Source organism: Rhinolophus ferrumequinum, chromosome 17 (assembly GCF_004115265.2).
Source record: "Rhinolophus ferrumequinum isolate MPI-CBG mRhiFer1 chromosome 17, mRhiFer1_v1.p, whole genome shotgun sequence".
NCBI classification, from domain to species: Eukaryota; Metazoa; Chordata; class Mammalia; order Chiroptera; family Rhinolophidae; genus Rhinolophus; species Rhinolophus ferrumequinum.
Window position 1 is genome coordinate 22,721,042 of NC_046300.1, and position 21,877 is coordinate 22,742,918.

The 21,877-nt window shown below is 44.2% G+C and overlaps 1 protein-coding gene across 8 annotated transcripts in view; it reads right to left on the bottom strand.

Moving 5' to 3' along the window:
• LRRC3B (leucine rich repeat containing 3B) overlaps positions 1-21,564 on the bottom strand; it is an 85,902-nt gene extending 64,338 nt beyond the window's left edge. For 2 of the 8 annotated variants that reach the window (XM_033131554.1, XM_033131555.1), the window contains exon 1: positions 20,989-21,564. The gene's annotated coding sequence lies outside the window, so the exon portion shown is untranslated. Of the gene's footprint in view, positions 1-11,201; positions 11,420-18,722; positions 18,951-20,362; positions 20,548-20,988 lie in introns of those variants that run through there. The other 6 variants (XM_033131559.1, XM_033131560.1, XM_033131562.1 and 3 more) reach the window with 6 other exon arrangements.
• Positions 21,565-21,877: the final 313 nt, after the last annotated feature.

Genomic DNA, 21,877 nt, shown 5'->3' on the forward strand with positions numbered 1-21,877 from the left:
GTATATATATATATATATATATATATATATATATATATATACATATACATATTTTGGCTTAAACTATTTGAGAATTACTTGCAGACATCAATGTCCTTCATCCCTAAACATTTCAGCATGAATCTACTAAGACCAAGATTAGTCCCTTTTATACTAAAATTATCACACTAGGGAAATCTAAAATTTAGAACTACACTGTTTTCTACAAAGGTATTGGTTTTTTAATTTCCTACATGTCCTTTACAACTTAACTTTGATCCAGTGTCCAATCAAGGTTTACACATTATATTTAATTGTCATATCTATTTAATTTCCTTTAATCTAGAATGATTCCCCAGACACTGATTTTTGTTTGTTTTTTTTTTTTTTGTGTGTGTGTGTGTGTGTCTGTGTGTGTGGGGATTGATTGTTTCTTTTGGTCCTTTATGGCATTGAAATTTTTGTAGAGTCCATGACCAATTGTTTTACAGAATTTCCCTACATTCTAAGTACCTAACATGACCGATATAAAGTAGATGTGAAATAACTCAGATTTCCAAAAAGAATTTTTAGGCTGAAATACCAAACCAATGAAGAATAAAACATTTCTGACATATATATCAGATATCACTTGATAAGACCTTTCCTGAATTTGTTAAAGGTCTCAGAATACAATTAAGTTAGTGCTTCCTACATATTAGTCACTCACATACTCCCTTCAGGAATTTTGCTACATTCAGTTCTACCTGTATTAGCATTTATGCAATCTTTTACTTTAATTCAATTGACTTATTTAAACTCTTTTTTATGCTAAGAAATAACAATGATATAAATGGTTTTGCTATGCTTATTATAGTTTTCTAATACCCACCAAAGTATATATATCGTGTTTCCCCGAAAATAAGACCTAACCGGAAAATAAGCCCTAGCATGACTTTTCAGGATGACATCCTCTGAACATAAGCCCTAATGCATCTTTTGGAGCAAAAATTAATATAAGACCCGGTCTTATTTTTGGGGAAACATGGAAAATACATAAAAACAAATTGTATACATCTAAAACTACCTCCCATACCATAGTGGAGTACTTGGGAAATACTGAGTAGAGTGTGGTCAAATTGGTGTGTGTGTGTGTGTGTGCATGTGTCTGTGTGTGTGCGCGCGTGCACGTGTGTGCATGTAGACAGAGTTGGCACAAAAGGCCTTCTCAAGAACTAAGGAAACAAGAAGGTGCCAAGGTTGCCAGGCTAGGGACAACATCCAAACAAATGACAAGACTTGCAACTCCTGAGAGACAGAGCTTCTATCTATAGTTTCCTGATGTCAGATTGATTCCTTCTCCATTCATTTCCCAGTATCTCAACAGGCAAGATTGAAAACAGGAAAATACTTCTCAGGCAAACTCTGACACTGATGGAATCACTGTGTCCTCTGGAAGATCACTCTTTGTGGCCTGTAAAATGTGCATATTGGATCACAGAATTCCTGATATTTCACATCCTCTATGCTTCCCAGAAGGGAGACTGAGGCCCAGAAACTCTTGGTGAATTGTCCAAGATCATACTGCCAGTTGGAGGCAAACTAGGAACTTCATTCACCTGGAATGCCCAGGCCAGTTCATTCCACTTCGCACGCTTAGGCCTAAACCTATACATCTATTTATATATAAAACCACCTATACATACACACCATATCCATATATGAAACCACATATACATATATATATATATATATATATATATACACACACACACACAACCACACACACACACACACACACACACACACACACACGTATATATGGAAAAGCACATTCTGGCTTCCTGAGTCCCTCCTAAATTCTCTTTCAAGCACAAATGTGGCCAGCCCCAAAGAGCAAGGCATTCTCCAAACCTCACCCTTGTCATCTTTGCTACTCACCTAGCAGCCATCTTTCTCTGTGTCCCTGTATATGTGAATCATGCAGACTGGGACAGCCCACACTCAATGCTTTTAGTAACTCTGCCCATCCTAAATCCAATGTGTACTCATACTATAAAAAGTCAGCTTTATATCTCCAGATAATTATCCTAGGGCTGGACCTTCCACCTTCTTTCCATCTCAGATGAAACCCTTGTGAAACAGAAGATCCGGCAGGCTCAGCGTGGGTTGAGAAACATCCCACGCCTTTACTGGCAGCTGGTAGGTATCCAGCTATCCATTGGCCCGGGACGTTCGGTTTCATCCCCACATCCCATTGGTTACTAAGTTGTGTAGCATCTGTCTCCTGAGCATCTTTCTCCTCCATCCTTGCTTCTCCTTCCCTCTCATATGAAGGCCTTCGTGAGGGCCTTCATTTTCCTCCCTAACACTGTTACAAGGTCTCCTTCTTGTATTCCTGTGTACTGCCTGCTCACCAAGCTACCCTCCACACCAATGGCTCCTGGAGGTCCCTGAGACCCTTATGGGGGATCCGTGGGGACAAGACTATCATACTGTAGACATGATTTGACTGTACATCTCATGTAGACTGTTTTCATAATACTATAACATAATACTAAAGACATAATTTGCCTTTTCTACCCTTATTCTATCACAAGTGTACAGCAGTTTTCCAAAGGCTTTCTGACAGGGGATATCACAACAATGTGAATGCAGAAGCAGATCTGAGAATCAAACAGTCTTCTTTCAAGCCAGACATTAAAGTGATGTGCAAAAATGTAAATCAAATGTAAAACTCTTCTCTGAACTTTTGTTTTGGAAAACAAATTATTTTTCATAAAAATATGCACTTATATTAACATGTAATGGGTTTCTTGAATTAATAAACATGTTTTAAAATTTCTGTTTTTATTTTTTGGGGGCATATTGGGGAACAGTGTGTTTTTCCAGGACCCATCAGCTCCATGTCAAGTCGTTGTTTTCAATCTAGTGGTGGAGGGCGCACGTGGCCCACCTGGGAATCAAACCAGTGACCTTGGTGTCATGAGCACTGCACTCTAACCACCTCGCAAACCGGCTGCCCCCAAATTTCTCAGTTTTAAATTCTTCTATGGCAAATATGGATAATATAACCTGCATAAACAAAAACTCTTTGGAATCCTCAGCAATTATTGAGCATCTAAATGTTTTTGATACCAGAAAGTTTGAGAACCATTGCTTGAGTTATTTTTTTAAAGAAAGCCCATGTTACCATGTTACTCCCCACTTATAATCCATTGCTATCCAGAGGATAAAGTCCCTCATATTTAGCAGGAACCGTAGGGCCATCTATTGCGATATCTCTTCGCAGAGGCTGACACCCTGCCTGACTTCCCAGTCGCCCGCCCCAACACTCCCTCTGCCCCACCCAGCCCAGCACATGTTTCCTAAGCCAGCTTTAGTGGTTTTGTATTCTGTTGACTTAGCTCCATCTGAGCATGTGTTCTGGAATTCTCTTCCCTGTGGGGTTCAAGTTAAGGTTGTCCGCAACATAAATCTGTGTGAAATTTGGAAGCAGAAGTGAACCATCCGCGATGTACATGGACAGCTCTACTGCAGCCCTCACACATTGTCACAGATCGTCTAATTTAACCTGCCTGCAGAGGGCAGGGGTAGGCCCACAGCTGGCCCAGCTCCCGCAGGGCTTCCATCCTCAGTTTCGGAATCTGTGTGAGCAGCTCCTGGGTAAAGCGCACCCCGTCCTTCTACAGGCACAGGTTTCAGTTCATTCTCCCAGGTTCCCATTTATCCTTGCCTCCCCTCACTTCAGTCCTCTCTGAGCCCTGCTGACCTAGAGCAACGTCAGGCCCACCAGCAGCAGCAGACGCGATGCCTTCTGTTGACCTCCGCTTCAGCTCTTTTCATCGTCCTTGCTCAGTGATTTCTCTCTGCTGCTCTACCTGGGCCCTGCCAGACCTCTGCATCCCAAGCAGCTCCCACAAATCTGTATGGTCTGATCCCTATAGTAAATCCATTATTCCATGTCGTTCATAGAATAATGAACGACATGGAATAATGCTTCCTTGTTCACACCCTAATTCATACTAAGTCTCCAGGTGTCCTTACCCTCCTGTCTAATGGAATACAAATTTTATCTTTCCTCAATCAACCCAAGGTCTCTGAAGCCCTTTTAAAGACGTTCTCATCAACTCACAACCCAGGTGGATATGACACTTGTCTTCATGTCTTCACTGTATCCAGCTCTGTAATGCTTTATAAACTCAGTGTTCCACAGATCTGTCTCTCCCTCCTATGTCTGCTAGCTCTATGAGATCAGAGACAGTATCTCATGATCTATATCTTTGGATCCCCAGTCTCTGGAACAAATGGATGTTTGTTAAATGACCTGAACACAGGAGAGCAGAATAAATACAACATTGCGCATTTCTAAATGTCAGACACGGGGAACGAGGATGAATGAGAAAGCTTGGAATTGAAAAATTCCATTTGCTGCGAAGCTGAAGGGTCTGCATCAAGTTGAAAGCTTTTAAAATCTACTAGGCATGACAATCACTAGGGAACTTGTTAAAAATGCAGATTCTTAGTGCCACAGATATCCTGTGAATAGCTGGATATTTCAGATATTCTGATTTAGCTGGTTAGAAGCAGGGCCTAGAACTATTTAGTTTAATAAGACACAGCATTCTGATGAAGGGGTCCTCAGAACACACCTTATGAACCACTAGCAAAAACAATATAGTGGGAGGAGGACTGCTTAGGGCAGAAGTTCTTCAATTAGGCTGTCCAAGTTACTTGGTGGGCGGAGGTGGGGAGAGTAAAAACGACTTGATAAAAATGCAGTTTCCTGGGCCCCACCCCAAATCTTCAGAATTAGCAGCACAGGTGCTTTGAGTGTGGTGGGCATCCAGTGGGGTTTAAGTCAGGAGACTTTTCTCGTCTGGTTCCACTGCTTAGTCATAAGAACCTGCGACAGGAGCATGAACTTCCTGTCTTCATCTCATCATCTAAACTCATCCCTGAATCTTCCATCTAGGAAGCAGAGACCACATGGTGCCTCTGGATATAAATGATGAATACACATAAGAGAAGACCCTTTGGGGGTGGTCATATAAAAGAATCCTAAAGAGAACATAGGGAACTTTTGGAAAAATACTGGATTAACAGACTGAAAGAAATGATTCATAGAAAGGACAAAACAACTGAAAGGACAAGCATCTTCCCTTAATTTGTCCAGAGAGTTTAAGTGTCCACACTGTGCCTATGAATCCCTTTCCAGTTGTTTCCCCACATAATCCAGGTCTATGCTTTTGGGAACTCCTTGTCACATATGGCTACCGAGCACTTGAAATGTGGCTAGTGAGACTGAGGGGCTGAACGTTTAATTTTGTTTGTGATAAATTTAAACCTGAAAACTAACACTTAAATCAGTTATTGGAAAATGTTTACGTATATTTGAAACAACTTGGATTGTGTAAATCTGTTTTTCCAACTGTACATTTTATGAACTCTAAGTATAGGTCAAATGTTTCTGATGAAAATTCAGCACCCAAAGTGCAATGTGCTGTATGAATAAGATACACACTGGATTTTAAAGACTCAGTATGAACAAAAAGTTCAATAAATTTTAATTTGATTATATAGAAAAGTGATCATTTTAGATACAATGGGTTAAATAAAACGTATTATTAAAGTTAATTTTACCTTTTTCTTTTTCCATGTTTAATGTAGTTACTGGAAAATTTACAATTACATAGGTAGCTAGCGTATTTCTACGGGAGAGTGAGTTCTATTTAAAAATGCATAGACTGGGACTACCAAATGTTGTCACTAGATATTTTGAAGCCATCCTGGAATGTGACTTTATAGCGGGAAGTGAGAGCCCCTTTACAGTAACCCCAGCACTGTCGGCTGAGTCCAGTGGTACACTCATTTTGGAAATGCTATCTTTTCGGGGTCTCATCCCTTCCCACCTTCACCCACTATGCCTTCAGGGTAGCTGATGAGCCCCGGCCTTCCGAAATGAAGCCTTAGGGTTTTCAAGTCCCCATCTGGTGTCTACACACCTTACTCACCCTCTGCATTCAGCAGCCTTACTCTAAATGACTTTGGCTTATTTCAAAACACCAGACCCATTCCAGTTTGAGAATTAATATTAATGAGAATATTCAAAATATATACCACTGCCTCTCAAAGAAGACCCAACATTATTTTGAATCAAAGCACCGGCATCTCTCTCCAAAAGGGCCAGTTTTAAAGCCAACCACGCTCTGTAGGTTGAATTCTGGCATGTCTGTTACATCAATTATCACACAGAAAATGACATTCTTTTATAATCTCTTTTATGGGTCTCATCTGTCTGAAAACTGCTTTAATTTCCCTCGTTATCAAGTGTATGGACTCGCACCTTGAGACAGGTTTTTAACTTGGAGTGCATGGTCCCCCAGTGTGGCCATGGCTGGAATGCAGGGGACCCACAACTGTGAAAGGTCTCTTCCAATTTTTTCCCCACTGATCTCCAATGGGAATTTGGTATTTCCTTACATTTTAAAGGCAAGGAACAGACTGCTCTACTATTATCAGTACCTATGATGTCACCAATTCAAATCGCAGCTGTTTTTCATGTGACAACACAGTTGTTCTAGAAATCCTGAAAGAACATTTATGTACATCATGACTTTAAAATCATGATAGTTAATTCTTCTGACTATAGCCTCTCAGAATATATAGAGGCAACTATCGGTCAACGTTTCATCTAGTAGTCATTCAGCCACAAAAGGGGGCAAGTGCATTTTCTCGGCTAGTGATCCAGACATCTGGGGATGCTTTATGGTTTTCCCTATCTACACTTGTTTGTTCTTCATGGATACATGGAAAGACATCAGCCGTTTAAATTATTTGTTACAGTTTTGCAAAACTGGACAGTTCAAATGAGAATTTTTTTAAATTCTCTTAAGTTAGCATTAGATTTTGAAATATGATAAGCACGTGGGCTGCAAGTCTAGAACAGGCAAGTTTGAACACAACTGATGGATAAGTTCACTATTAAAGTGTATTATTCAAAGTAATTTAAAAATATATATTTGACAGATTGGGCAGTGATATAGGTCATGCAAAATGTGTTAAGTTCTGTAAGAATCAGTGTTTTGTGTAATATTTTGTTCTTTGTAATCCTATGTAATTTAACTTTTACATTTAACTTAAACAAATTTTTAAAATATCTTAATTTTACATTTTAAAAAATAAGAAGGGTTACATAGGTTTCCTTAGACTACCAAAAGAGAAAATAATTAAAACCCTCTGACCTAGGCATTATATTACTAACCTAGGATCCCAATTATCCATGTGTTTTTAACTAGAGATACCTACTACACGTAGAATCCACAAATGTTACCTCGCAATAGTCACAGTCATGCTCACACTTCCCACTCCACCCACAACTGAGTAGAAAGAAGGTTTCTCTGTATTCCTTTCCTATTGTTGTCAGCATAAAGGAAACAGTAGAGAAAGGAACATGACTCTTTCATAGAAGTCATAGTGCATGATTTCACGTGAGAAAGTCCTAGAAGTTGATGATGACTTAGGGGTTTTGGAGCCTGGGAAGCAAGCAGTAACTTCCTACTGTGTTTCCCCGAAAATAAAAATGGATCTTATTATTAATTTTTGCTCCAAAAGACGCATTAGGGCTTATGTTCAGGGGATGTCATCCTGAAAAATCATGCTAGGGCTTATTTTCCGGTTAGGTCTTATTTTCGGGGAAACACAGTAGTAACTCAATATATTACCATTAATTTTGCTAGAAACCAGTTGATTCTCCTACCTCCAATATGAAAAGTGAATTAAAATCTTGCCTGTTATTACTGAAGCTATTTCCCTCTGTCAGTTGAGTACAATATGAATGTATATTTAGAAACACTACAGCACCTTCCACTTAAAAAGAAAGCTATGCGGTACTTACACAGGAAAATGACACTAGGCAAGAGAAAGTGACGCATATTGGAGGCCCATATTTCTCAGCACTGTTGTCCCAACATTGAGAAACACGCCGGCGTAAAAACAACGCTGTCGCTTTTAGGAATTTTGTTCTTTTTTTTTTTTAACAGCAAAAACAAAATTCAGCCCACAATTTAATATTGCCTATACATATTCTTCATTACACAACTGGCATGCCAACTGTTACCTAAGCACTTCAGACTCTTCAAATCCCACACCCACACATTCTGAACTCATCTGCACCTAGATATGAATAAAGATGAATAGCATCTTGAGGAAATAGCTTCCCCATTCTCAAATGGCAAAAGCCATAGAGCAAACTCTTTGTAGTGTCTGACGAGGAGCCAGAAAGAACCCTAAAGCCACCATTTTTATTTATTTATTTTCAGAAAAATCACATCCTTCTATGGCAACCTACCCATTGGGGATTTAAAATGAAAAGGGACCTCAGAAGTCCTTTCCGATATTGAGGTGCTATGATTCTCTTATAAATAAGTGACTTTTTTATGTTGTTAAACTTAATTAGGTTTTGGTAGGTGAGCAGCCCAACTCAGCATCACTTTATGGAGGATAGTTCTAGGAGAACTTGATGAAATTGCAAATGCTTAGAAGCAGTCATTCGCTTGCATGCTGGGTAAATAGGAAACCATGCTGACTGTATTTATTTTACTATCATTATGTCTCCATGGGGTGAGCTAGTAAAAAAAGTGCAGGCTGTTAACAGCTTCGTGATAAATATATACATACATCTATATGTATATGTGTGTATATATATAGATATATATAGACATAGATATACATATACATATATATCTATATCTATATACTCACATATACACACACACACACACAATATACTCTAAAAACATTTGTTTTTCCTTTACCTCAAACCATGATTATAGGACATCCCCAACACGAATGAATTGTTTTCCAAATGTTTGTTTATAAATTGGATGTTTTTCACTTCATTCATTAGTGTTCATTCATTCATTCATTCAACAAGTTGTTATTGAGTGCCTACTGTGTGCCAGGTTGGTGGTGAACATCAGATACAGTGGTACAAAAACAGGCACATCTTTGCTCAAAGAGATGTTTTACAAGGTGGCTAGGTGCCCAGGCTAACCTACAGTCACCTCCTATAGTATTCAGCTTGGGCTGCCATAACAAAATACCATAGACTGGGTAGAAAAGGAATTTGGTTCTCACAGTTCTGAAGACTGGAAGTCCAAAATCAACGTGCCAGTATGGTCCATGTTGGGTGAAGGCTCTGTCCTCGGGTTGCAGATGGCCATGTCCTGCTGTGTCCTCACACGGTGTCATGCAGGGTGTCATACAGGCTATCGTGCGGGGTCTCAGCTCCCGCTCCCCGCTTCTCTGCCAACCAACCCCCTAGCATAGCTATGTCAGTTATGTTAGTGGCTAACGGCTAACTGGTTACAGCTGATGGCCACCCAGTCACAGCTGATGGCCATCCACTACCCGAGCTGGCACCTTTCCACGTGAGGCCGAGAGCCTGGAAACTGCTCTCTGGGACTCTGCCCCCACACAAGGCCTTTCTGTTGTGTGTGCGGGTGGAAAGAGAGGAAGCAAGCTCTTTTGCGTCTCTTATCAGGGCACAAATCCCATCATGAGGGTCCCACCCTCACGACCTCACCTAAACCGAATTACCCCCCAAAGGCCTCTCCCCCAAATACCATCATCTTAAGAGTTAGGGCTTCAACATCTCTTTAACGTGAAAGGTGCTAGTTCACCTACAATGTTCATTCAACAGACCTAAGTGTTTCCAATCCATCTTAGAAGAGTGGGACCTTGGCTTCTCTGGGGGTCGGCTCCTGCAGTGGTTGGTGGGACAGGGCCCCAGACACCAACAGGGAATGAGAGCTACAGCAGCATCAGAGACCTCAGGGCCCAGGTGGCTTAGGGCTTGAAGGAGAATGAACTAGACTCTGAGGCTCAGGTAAGCTCCTGAAGCAGAGGTGGTTATATCTCTGCAGTGGGGCCAAAATTCATAACTGATGGGCTTTTTAAGTCAGGTATTCTTACTTCAAGGCCTGCTTGCATCTGTGAAGCTTCTCACGATCAGGTTCAATCAGGCAATACAACAAAACACATAAAGATAATATAAAATCAGAATAACACCAAGACTCAATGTATTATAATAAGCCTGAGGTTTTTGCAAAGCTGCACTCACACAGTGCTTTTAACCACGCGTGCTGGAGTAGGCTGGGTGCACATCTACCTCTTCGCTGTGTGGAAGCCAACACCCACCAAGCTCAGCCCCTCAACTAGAAATAATTCAAGTCTTCTAAGGTTTGATCATTTCCTTAAAAGCTTCCATGATCAAAGCCAGCCGGGAATGGAAAGGGATCAAAAGAAAAGAAAGTACACAAATGCAGGTACAGATTTTGAAATGACCTGGACTAACATTCAGTGGGGCTGACTTCTCAGAAATTCCTCCTGCACCTCAAAGAAACAAGCAACACACACCGTGCAGAGGCTGAGTGCCACTTTTCCCTGTGATCTTGGATCCATGCAGAAGCAATCAAGAACTCTTAGCTGGATCTCTGACATACAGACTTCCAAAATGGAATGCAAAACTCCTTGGGATGTTTTTAACAGAAATAAAGGGGGAACAATATTCTCACATTTCTCTCCCCCCCATCGATTGTTGAAATTAAAAAGGGGGGTGAGGACTTTCAGGTATCTTCCGGTGACTCAAATCGGGCTTAGGGCTGTACTGAGTGTATGGCTCTGTCACAGCACGTAGGGACTATGAATAATTCTAATGCGTGTCCGGTCCTTTGTGAGGGCTTTTATCTCCATGGTCCAAAAGGCTCCTCCCAGCAAGGTATATAGGACAAGAAAACCAGGGCTCAGAGCGCGTAAGGAACTCTCACCTGTGTTAATGCAGCTAATGGCAGAATCATATTCAAAATCAGGCATTCCAATTGCAAATCGTATCTTTACACAAGCTTGGGAACCTAGAGTTCCCTTCTCTGCATGAGGCTGAAGATAGCCTGTGGACGTGTTTTGTTTTTAAATAAATTGATTTCACCATTAAACATTAGGAGCTTTCACATAAAAAAAAATCTGGATTTTTGACTTTTTTTTGGAAAATCCAAAGGTCCGACTCAGACTGCTGCAGGCAACAGAAAGACAGAGCTAAGAGGACAGTGTAGCTCCCTTCCCCGTGGATCTTGCCATAACCCAAATATGATCAAAGACCCCCTCCCTCTGCCTCTGTGAGCTACTGCTCAGCTACACAAAACTCTAACACGTCATGCTGTTCTCTCTTTCGGGTCTATGCTCACATGACTTCCTTCCTCCTGGGACGCCTCTATCCGTCGTGCCAGTTTGATGGGTATAGGTAAGCAATCTTTCAGGATTCAGTTCAAATGCCCCTGGCTCCATGAAGCCAATTCCGGTATCTCTGGAAAAACTAACCAGGCTTTGTTCGAGGCTCTTGAACATTTTCTTGTGCTTGGTTTATCGAACCTCTTTTCACATGTTCATAGTCAGTGCTGGGCACCTAGTGAAAAATTAATAATGCTGTGATCATTCCTAAAAACAAAGACTTAGATAATACTTCACATGTGCCGGACACTATTCAAAACACCTTATATGTGTTAACATGTAAGCTTCACAACTACCTATTGTTATTCCCGCTCTACATAGAGCAAACTGAGGCATAGTAAAGGTCAGGAAAGTTTCCCAGAGTCACTCACTCAGCTAGTAAATAGCAGAAGAGAAATCAGAACCGAGTCTGATACCTCTGGATAGATGGGTGGATGGTAGGTGGACAGTTAGATAGAAGGGAGGGAGGGAAGAGGAGAAAGAGAGAGAGAGGAGGGTGGGACAGAGGAACTCCGAGAAATAGGGAATGGCAAGCCAAACAGAGAGAGATGTGAAGGAGCACATTCTGTTGGAGGCACTGCAAGTCTTTTGGTGAGGAGGAGGAAGTGCTGTGTGCTGGTCAACTTTAACAACAGACTCTCTAGGAAACAAAACACTGCTTTGTAATGTCTGTTAGTTTCTATGGTGTAAATACTCCTGCCATAGCTGATTTCAAGCTACCAACATAACATCACTGAACGCAGAGCTGGAAAGAAGACATGTGAACAATTGCCAATAATCAGTACTAACACACCGGCTCTAACACACCGGGGGGTAGGGTGTGCCAAGGAAAATGACAGATAAAGAGACAGGTAGGACCGGGTGATGAGGGGCCTATTGAACCATACCAACGATGTAATCCTCCTCTACGAAACCAGGAGTAATTTAAAAATTGTCAGGAGGGAGTGACGTGATTTATGGATTTAAAGAGTTGGACACAAGATGGGTACACAATCAACATTTTAGAAATTCACCTTTCCTACATCTTTCCTGCGTGACCGTTATTGCTGCAGGGAAACTGGTCAATTATTTCACTCCTTTCCTACGCGAGCCCTCTATCTATCAGTTATTTTGCCCTCCCCCTCCCGACTCCCGTGCCCTTATTCTAGGCTCCCAGAAGTGTTCCAGGTGTCACAGACCCTCAGGATTGTAGTGTCCATCTGTCATTGTTGGGTCTGTGGCATGTAAGGGCTGGAAAGCCTAAGCAAAGCAGTGGGCCTGACCCAGCTTGAAGAGAGAAGCCATCATATGGAGTATAAATAAAACAATCCCAGACACATCTTTGACATTATCGACCATAGAGCTGGAAGGGGCTTTAGAAACCTCTTAGCTTCCAATCATCCTCTTCCTGAGGAAGAAGAGTGAAGGGCAGTCCACTTAGGTAGCCTAAAGCCACCGAGCTGGTTAGGGCCAAAGCTGGAGCTAGAACCGGGTTGCCTGGGTCTCAGTCAGACGACCTACGTGCACGTAAAGAGTGTGTTTTCTGAGATGTTGCCTTTATCCTGCAAAGTCAAAGGCTTTCTTAAACGAGCTTTTTCTTCTACTAAGGAGGTTCCATTTCATCAATTAGAACAGACAGAAACATGGCGATATCCAGAGCAGGGACATCCTGTCATCCTCCCCCAACAAGGACAATATGAGCTATCTGTTTAGGAAACACTCCATGACCACAGTCTCCTCTCTGTCACTCAAAGCCTTATTACCCAGTGTAAGAATTCTCTAGATCCTGGCCTTTTCCCATGGGTCTCTATCCACCTACCAGCACTGAGGCCATTTCCTGATAATGAGGAAGTGGACAGAGAACAGCAATAAACCTTTAAAAGCCACTGTGGCAGCTTTGCTTTGGGAGAAAAAAAAAATGTTGGAGGGGAAGGTAAAACTTTTGGCTGAAACGCACTATAGTTTGCTAATTCAACCACACTTTAGGTGAAATTGGCCAAGTCTACAGGGCATCTGGCCACCACGGCCACTGGAAACTGAAGTGCAGGCCAAGGATCACCCAGCTAGGAGCCAGAGGCTGATGCTGCTCTGATGAAGCCCATTTTTCAGTTCTTACAAAAGCATCCCATAGCCTGGCTGTGGCCCTGACATGTGACCCTCTTTCGGCTAAGACGATTATTTTCCACTTCCCAGGCCCGTTAGTACCCACAACCACCATCCCTGTGAATAGGGCAGAGAAAGCCAATTCCTTGGGCCAAAGAAGTGAAAACTGGTTTGGGGAGAAAGATCTCAGAGAGGGAAAAGCTGCTAACAGGAGCTATGTTACAATTTGCCCAGGCCGTCCCAAATCACATCTATTGTCTTAGCGTAACAGCCATGCTTCCTTTCATCCTCAAAAGTATCACAGTTGTAGACAGTAAATTATATGGTTACCCCAGTCTGGGGTTCTTAGGGTCATAGACCTCTAAGGCATCTATCAATATAATTCATGGGATCCATTGACTCAAATGGAAAAAAGTCACGCATTTACTTGCTAACAATGAGCAACAATTTAGCACTACATGTTATTATAAATGCAGGCCACAAACTCCAAATGCAATATCAGTACCAGCAATTTTGTCAATATAAATCAGATATCTTCATATCGTCATACAGCTGGTACTGTGATCTCACAGCATTTGTGCTCATCCTTACTTCAAAAGAATGGTAGCCATTCCATCCCCATTATTAGAGCTTGTTATAAAAACATGGATAGGTCACAATGTTTTATATATTCTATATAATCATCTCAATAAAATGTATATTATCATCGTATTGCTACATTTTATTCATTTAAACACATCATTCTGAGGTCCTGAAACTTGTCAGACCACCAAAGGGCACCATGGCATAAATAAGACTAAGAGCCCATGGCCTGGGAAAAGGGCTCTTTACTGAGAAGCCACATTAGCAAGAGACAGGGGAAGGTGAGAAAGAGAACCACACCCTCTGGCTGAGGAGCTAGGCTGCCTTTGAGTTATCTAGACCATGAGGAATTCTTTAGGAATATTATCTTTCCCAGTACAGGGCTTCTTCTATATCACTCCCATTAGCTTTCTGTATCTTCATAGGCCTTTGTTTTTCTCATCCTTCAGTTTCAGTTTACTATCAACTATCTCTTAATCTTCTAATGGCTGGATTCTTTTCCTTTGGGGGTTTGTTTTCCCTAATGGCCTGCCTCTTTTACCCCCATTCACTTTTTTCTTCTACCCCCACTCTCTACTGTTTCTCTGTTGCCTCTCTCTTGACATGGCTGCCTGTCTACCACACCACTTTCATGGTTTTTGTAACAGATGCTTGGGGCACTGAGAGTCTACACTATCCCTTCTATTAGGGAAGGGTACAAATTTCGTTTCGAGAAAGTGTTTTTGAGAAGCCACAGGAAAAAAAAAAAACAAAACTGACCACCCAGATAAATGACTATGAAACACTTCATGGCAGGAGGCTACATAACTTTGCAACCCCAAGCTTGAATATAATTTGTAGACACGGTGGAAAACGTTTCTGCTTGATACTTCCTGATGACCAGATGCCTAGGGAAGGTCAGCAGACTGGGCCAGGATTCTTCTCAGTGCCTAAATTCCCAGTCTAGCAAAAGGAGCATGGACTGCTTAGTCACTGCTCACAGGATGAGCCCTACACAGGCCTAGCTAGACAAGGATCCCTTTCTAAATCAGAACTGAGGTTAGAAGACGAGAATGGAAAACAGTGTGACTTCATGACCTTTGTGTTTTAGCTTTAGACAAACATACAAGTGCCCTGTACCTTCTCCCCAACCCACCAGGGGAAATATTTGTCCTGAAAGAGCCACCTCTCCCAGCAAGGTACTGAATACTTACATTCAGGCTGAAAATTCTATCAACGACCTAAAAGGAGAGGGAGAGGGAGAGAGAGAGAGAGAGAGAAAGAGAGAGAGAGAGAGAGAGAGAGAGAGAGAGAGAGAGAGAGAGAGGGGAAGGGAAGGAGAAAGAAGAAAGAAAAGAAAGAAAAAAAGGAAACCAATCTGTACTTTAAAACATAACTGTTTTGTGAAGTATTACTCCATGTTTGAGAATGACTCACAGTGTTTTATTTTTTTTATATTTGTTGCCATTTTAGTTCTAATAAAAGGCACAAATCGTTGTTTAAAAAATTGTCGGAAAGTGTAGTGATGCTTGCACTGGACCAGTGGTAACATACAAAGTAGCTCAGACAGTTTAGGATAAAATGAAACCGTAAATTTTACAAACTTTACCGATCTGTCCATTTATCCTCTTAAAGGAAAAAAGAAATGTTTTTACCATGTTGGTTCTTTTTAATATTTACTCATTTATCTATTTTAAATGAATTATAGGGCTCTTACTGTTAACTTATCCTCTTTGGGAAAATAGATGTTCCAAGCCTGTAAGTGCTTGAGAAGATTGCAAACTTCATTCTCATAAAAAAATAGCCATTTCATATGACATGTTGTGATGTATTAATTCCCTAAGTTTTTATAAAGCATATATAACTATAACTAGTATGTAAGATATAAGAGCTTCCATCCTGGTTCCCAACCACTTGTAGACTACAAAGCTCATCAAAATCACAATCTGTAGATAAAATACAAACTTCATTAATTTTATGGGTTATTCAAATCTAAATATAGATTAAAATATTATGTTTTTATTTAAAATAAAATCCATGAGGATAAAGCTTCTCAGGTTCTACTTGGTCATTTTTCCTCCATTGCCAACGTCTTCTTCAAACTCCATAGAACCTTATTATTTGGCTCCTCTTGTTATTAAAAATAGGTCAAGCTCAGATTCTCTGGTTCTTGATTATTTTTTTAAATACCTAACTGAGAACTGGAGTTCACATTATGTATTGAATAAACATATTTATTCATTGTTTTCTGAATAAAATTTTTTCATAACCTTTTCCCCAGAGCATATTGCTTAACAGTAATTGTCATTCAACAAACTCATGTTTACACAATATAAAATATACACACACCCAAAGAATTGCCCTATCAGAAATGTTATGTGGACACTTTAACACTACAGCACACAGAAGTAAACTAAGTAGAGGGGATGTGGATCACAAAATTAGGATGAGGATATGGCTAACTCTCCTAGAATCCCAGAAAAAGCTAGAAATTGGGAACCAAGCTATATGGCCGGGTGCAAAAAGATTTTCTTTCTGCGGTTCCTAAAAGACAGACCATTTCTTTTAGATTTTGTCTTACCTAATTTCAGCGTCACACCTTTTTTTCCTCTAACACTGTTGTAATCCAACTAAACCAGCATCCCCACGTTACCCTTCTGGGGTGATCTGATTTTTAATGGTTCTCCCTGAAGAGTGGGACAGCTGTGCATATTTTCACCTACTTACATAAAAACAGTATTCATTTCTAATGAATTCTCTAGAAAGTGAATGCTTTCTTTGAGATAACTGAGGACTCTGGCATTCAGACCAGCCAACCGGACACAGATGGCAGATTGAGGTGGTGAGAAGGAGGGGGAAGGGAGAAGAGCCCTTCCTGTGACACCAAATCCCTTTAGCAGCCAAGCCTCATCTCCCCTAACCCCATGCCTCCATGACAGCACTGTTCCCTCACCCTCACCTCTTCCTCCTCTTCCCCTAGTTACTGCTGGAGGGCTCTGTCCTGACTTGTCACAACATCAGGGACGAAAATCCTGTTCCAGGTGACACAAATGCACCAAGTTTCCACCATCTGCCTGCAACTCTTACCCCCTTGATGTGATTCTAAGAAACAGGCTTTTTCCCAGTCCCCCTCTCTAATTATGCCAGATGACTTTTTGTGGGTTTGTCTCCAGCGGAAGGACATCTTGGTACTGTAGCTACAGAGAAAAGACATGGGATGTTCTTAGACATCAGAATTCTGTCCTACAAGAAGGCCTAAGAGTACATGGAATCCCTATGCTTATGGAGAAAGTCCCCTTTCTTAAAGGGGCTCAGTGGTTAAGAAATTGGCAAAGAACTATTTCCCCCCTTTCTGAGCCCCAAGTATAGCCACTGGAAAGATAATATTTTGCCTCAGATTTACATCAGCCTAACATTTCACCCAACGGTCAGAAATCCAGAAGAAATAATACCAAATCATCTCATTGGATTCAAAAGGATTTTTCTCTCTGATGTACTACATCTTTTCTTATTTTCACAAATACCTGGGGGTGGGACAGGACAGATCTACATAACGGAAGTTTGCCAAAATAGTTGCGAATCTATGTAATCTTTATTTAGAATAGTCTAAAAGCTAAGTAGATTTTTGTTGATTTGAGGGCTTATGAGTATTCTACTGCAATCATTTGCAAACAAGGTACATTTGTGGTGGTTTATCAATTATATGATAGTAACTTTTTCTGGTTATACTGATGGAGGCATTTATGAAAAATTAGTAAAATGGTCTATTTTTTAACAAATAAGCTTTTCCCTAATTAATCAATTTTCCCTAATTAATTTTAATATGCTGAGAAACAGCAGCAGTGAACACCATGTATTTAGGCACAAACACAGTTTATTTTGACCAATATTAGTTACACTAGAGACACACTGAATGGCCCTACATCACTGAGTCTCTGAATTGGGAGGACTGATATCTGAGATCCCTTTACCTCTACTATGTTGTGATCCAATCACCAGAAAGGGACTCCATTGCAGAATACAGTCTCTGCAGTTTGGGACCACAGAGCAAATCTCTGCTCACATTTGGATTCCCTCCTTCCACTTCTCCTCACCTTTAAAAAGGAAATGTCTACCAAAAAGTTCAAAAAAGCAGTCCAATGCCAGCAGCCAGTTCCATAAATCTGCTTCCAGTACCAGGATCCATCTTAACCAACGTTCACCCCAACAGACCCTGAGGGGAGGTGAGATGTACCATCAGTCTCCCCAGTGCCACAGCCACAGGGGTTCACAGGCAAGGGCTGGCACTTACAGCATGGCCCTGGGATCTGGAGTAAAGGGCTGGAAGCCTCACCCACACTTCCATGTGGACAGAGGGTCTTTAGTATCAAATAGGGCTGGGAGCGTGCAACACTCCCAGTGTTCTCCACCCACGAGAAGACCCAGTCCCGCCACTTACTGAGTGGACGATGATGAGCAAACGATTTCTTCACGGCTTAGTTTCCTCACCAATAAAATGGAAAAAAAATAACTTTAACTTTCTTCCAGGGTTGTTGTGAGGATTGAAACTAAAACAGCGCACATACAATATCTAGAATACGGCCTGGCACAGAGCAAGGGCTCAATAAATGCTGGCGCTGGTTAATACCTGTCTCCCCAGAATAGCTCAGCGACCTGAAAAAAACCCTCCTTGGTGAGGATCTGGTCTTCCTTCAACTGTTCTCAAAGGACATGTTCCAACCTGTTTCTAGGCAAAGGGAAGTGGCCTGAGCACAAATCCAGGTGATAAGCTTCCAGAAAGAAACGGGCTCTGGGGCGAATCTTGCCGAGTGAGGGACTTAATTCTGGGGTCCTACCTCAGGTATCCAGGGAATTCGGAAGAAGCCAAGGCTCTATCCCCCGACGCCTGGCCTGTGAGGGTGTGGCCTTGTGCTCAGGAGCTGCACCGGGAGCCTGCTCGGAGGGAATCCGGATTCCCGCTCCTTGGGGGCTCTGAAGCTTGCAGCGGGGTTACAGGGAACTCGCTGCTCCAGGGCTGCCCCGGCATGGGAGGACAGACCTCGAGATTCCTCCCGGGAGCCCTGGTCTGTCGACGTCTCTTCCGGAAGGATCTGGCCAAGGCGTGGGGCCCCCCAAAAGGGGACTGCGCTGAGCTCTGCTTTCTCCCAGCTGGTACGGGAGAGCAGGAGACGTCTACAGGGCCACCGCAGACAGGGCTGTGCCCCCAAAAGCCTGCACGTGGGAGGTTTGAACAAGGAGGACCAGAAGGTTTTATACGGCTCCAGATCCACGCAACCGCCAAATTCTTTTATAGGTACAGTAGGAACCGAGAGCCAGACTCTCAGCGAAAGGCGCTGCTTGGAGAGGGGCGTGCACCAACTCCAAGAGAGAAGGGTTAAATGAGGTGCGTCCAGGCCTTTGGCAGCCCAGGATATTCCGCACCAGAATAAATGGTGCCCGGGGGCAGTCCCTCCTTTGCAAGAGCAGTTCAGGCCCCCTCCCGCAAATGCTCTTCCATTTCAGATTGCCGGGGTGCAAAGGAGGAAAGAGCCTCGCTTTCTGGCATCGGCCAAAGCGTCTGGAACAACCAGAAGGATCTACCTAGGGGCTGCAAGGTGGACAGATCCGCCTCTGGGAAGGTCCCAGGGCCTGGGAGCCGGGTCTTCCCTCATCCGATGCCCACACTCCCTCGACCAGCGCGCCCTCCAACTTTGCGCTCTAGAGCCCCGGGGCTCAGCATGGGGCTCCTCTACTCCCTCGCTCCGCCCCGGTGCGATTTGCGGAGGGCTGGGGGTGGGGGATGTGTCTCCCACTGCAGCCTCCGCCCCTTCGCTCTCCTCCAACCAGTTCGGATCACTGTCTACTCACCTGGCGCTGGGGAATTGCCCCCTACTCTGCACACAGGGCTCTGCACACAGGCCTCCCTCTGGGGGCCAGGAACCCCCTTCCCACCCTGCGGCTAAGGAGACATCCTTAATTCAGGAGCGCCCCGCAGGGAAGGTGGGCGTGGGTCTATGGACCCGGCTGCGGAGATGGAAGGGTGTAGAAGCCGGTGCCGGAGAAAGGAGGGGACTAAGGTCCTCTGAGAGCCAGGAAAAGCATCCCTGGTCCATGATCTAACCACTCAGTCACCGCCCAAGACACCAACGCATTCAGAATCTCGCCGGGAGGTTTCTCCTGGAGGAGAAGATCGCCCCATCCCAGTCACCCAGAAGCCTGCCTCCCCAAGTCCCCCGGTGCCCCGGCATTCCAGGGCTCCATTCCACCTCTCTGCGCCTCCCCAAGTACCCAGCCCCTCCCCCACCTGTATTTACACACCCGGGCCAGCGCCCTCCCGACTCAAATCCCTTTTCCTCCCTATCAGATGACTGAGGCTGGCTCCCAGCCCACATCAGCAGAGCATTTTGGTCGCCCCTCAACCAGATCAATCCCCGACCCTCAGCTTGCTCTACCCGCACCGGCAACCTTTTCCCTCAAAACCACTTACTTCACCCACCCGGATCTGCACTTGCCGTTCCCACAGCGCACAGCCGCAACCCCTCCAAGGGTTTCTTTACCGAGTTGGGGGTGGCATATTCAAGGATGGACCGACTCCCGCCGCGCTGGACAGAGCCTCAGGGGTCGCCGCAGCCGTCCCCCACTTCCCACCTCTCCTATTCCACCATCTCGGCTCCTAACCAGCCCCTACAGGCAGGATGAGCACTGCTGTGTCCCAAACCCTCGCCTCTCTAGCGGGAGCTGCAGGGAGTGAAAAGTCGACTGGCAAGAACACACACAGAGAAATGGGCAGATGTATACGGCAAGGGGGGGTAGGGTGGGGAAGGCGCACGAGAGAACTAGACGTGCAACTTGCACGGCATGGGGTGAGCACCGCGCAGGGAGGGGGATCACAAAAGTTTGCAGACTATTGCACTGCAGCCGGCTGCAAGGGGTCAAAGAGGGTCGACTTCCCCTCGCCAGGAGGGGTCTCTCCAAGGGTCTGCGCCAAGGGGAACAGGGGTTTTGGACATAGCTCAGAGCTGGTGTGATAGTTCTACTTGTTCAGGTAGGAACGGCCTAGGCACCCGGGAAGAGAGGGACAATACCGCTCTTTGCGAAAAGCAACAGGCGGCAGCACCTTACCTTGCGCCAGTCCCGGGCCGGGGTGGTTGCTCCATCCTCGTGGCGCAGGGAGGAGGCGTTGGGTGCGTGTGCCTGGGGGTGTGCGCGCTGCCAGAGCTGCGGCGGCCGCTATCTGCACCCGGCTGCTAGCCCGGCTGCCCACCCCGGACCCGGCGTGCTGGGCGGTGTGATTTCTCGGCCGCGGCGGCGGCGTTGCTGCGCCGCGGCTGGAGCGCGGGACGCGGGGCGGGCGGTGAGTGGCTCCGCTGGCGTCCTCCCGCGCCTCCACCCAGCGCGGGCGCGGCCCCGGGCGCCGGTGCAGGGCACGGTTTGGCTCCAGCTGCTGCGGCGGCTGCTGCAGACCCTACGCCGGGCCCGGGAGCTTAGCAGAAGGAGGAGACAAAGACGTGCGAGAGGCAAAGCGCCGATCGTCCAGATGTAGTCGGCTCAGTCACTAAAGGGGAATCGCCTCCAAAACCCAACTGGGGATAAGGGAGGAGATGCTAGGAGGTCGGAGACGGGAAAAGCAGCAGGGAGTGAGCGTGACAGAACCCTGCCACCGCCTCACCCTCGCTGCCCTCCGACCTCCCGGGTGGGGGTCCGGAATGGAGAGAGAGGGCGGGGACTGAACGTTTGCTGAGGGAGGAGATGAGCTGAGGTGGGAGTATTAGCACCCTCTGCCGCCCTCGCCTCCCTTCCTCACACCGCCTTGCATAGCTCCACTCGCAGGATGTTAGGGCCCCATTCTTTCCCCTGTTTTACTAACTACTGAGATCAGAGCTAAATTTAAGCTGGCAGAAGATGCATAACATGGTGATGGACTTGATTGTCCTCTAATGAGGAAAAAAGAGGATGCTTAAAATCCACTAGACAAATGATCGCCTACTGGGTGCCAAGTACTGTACTAGGT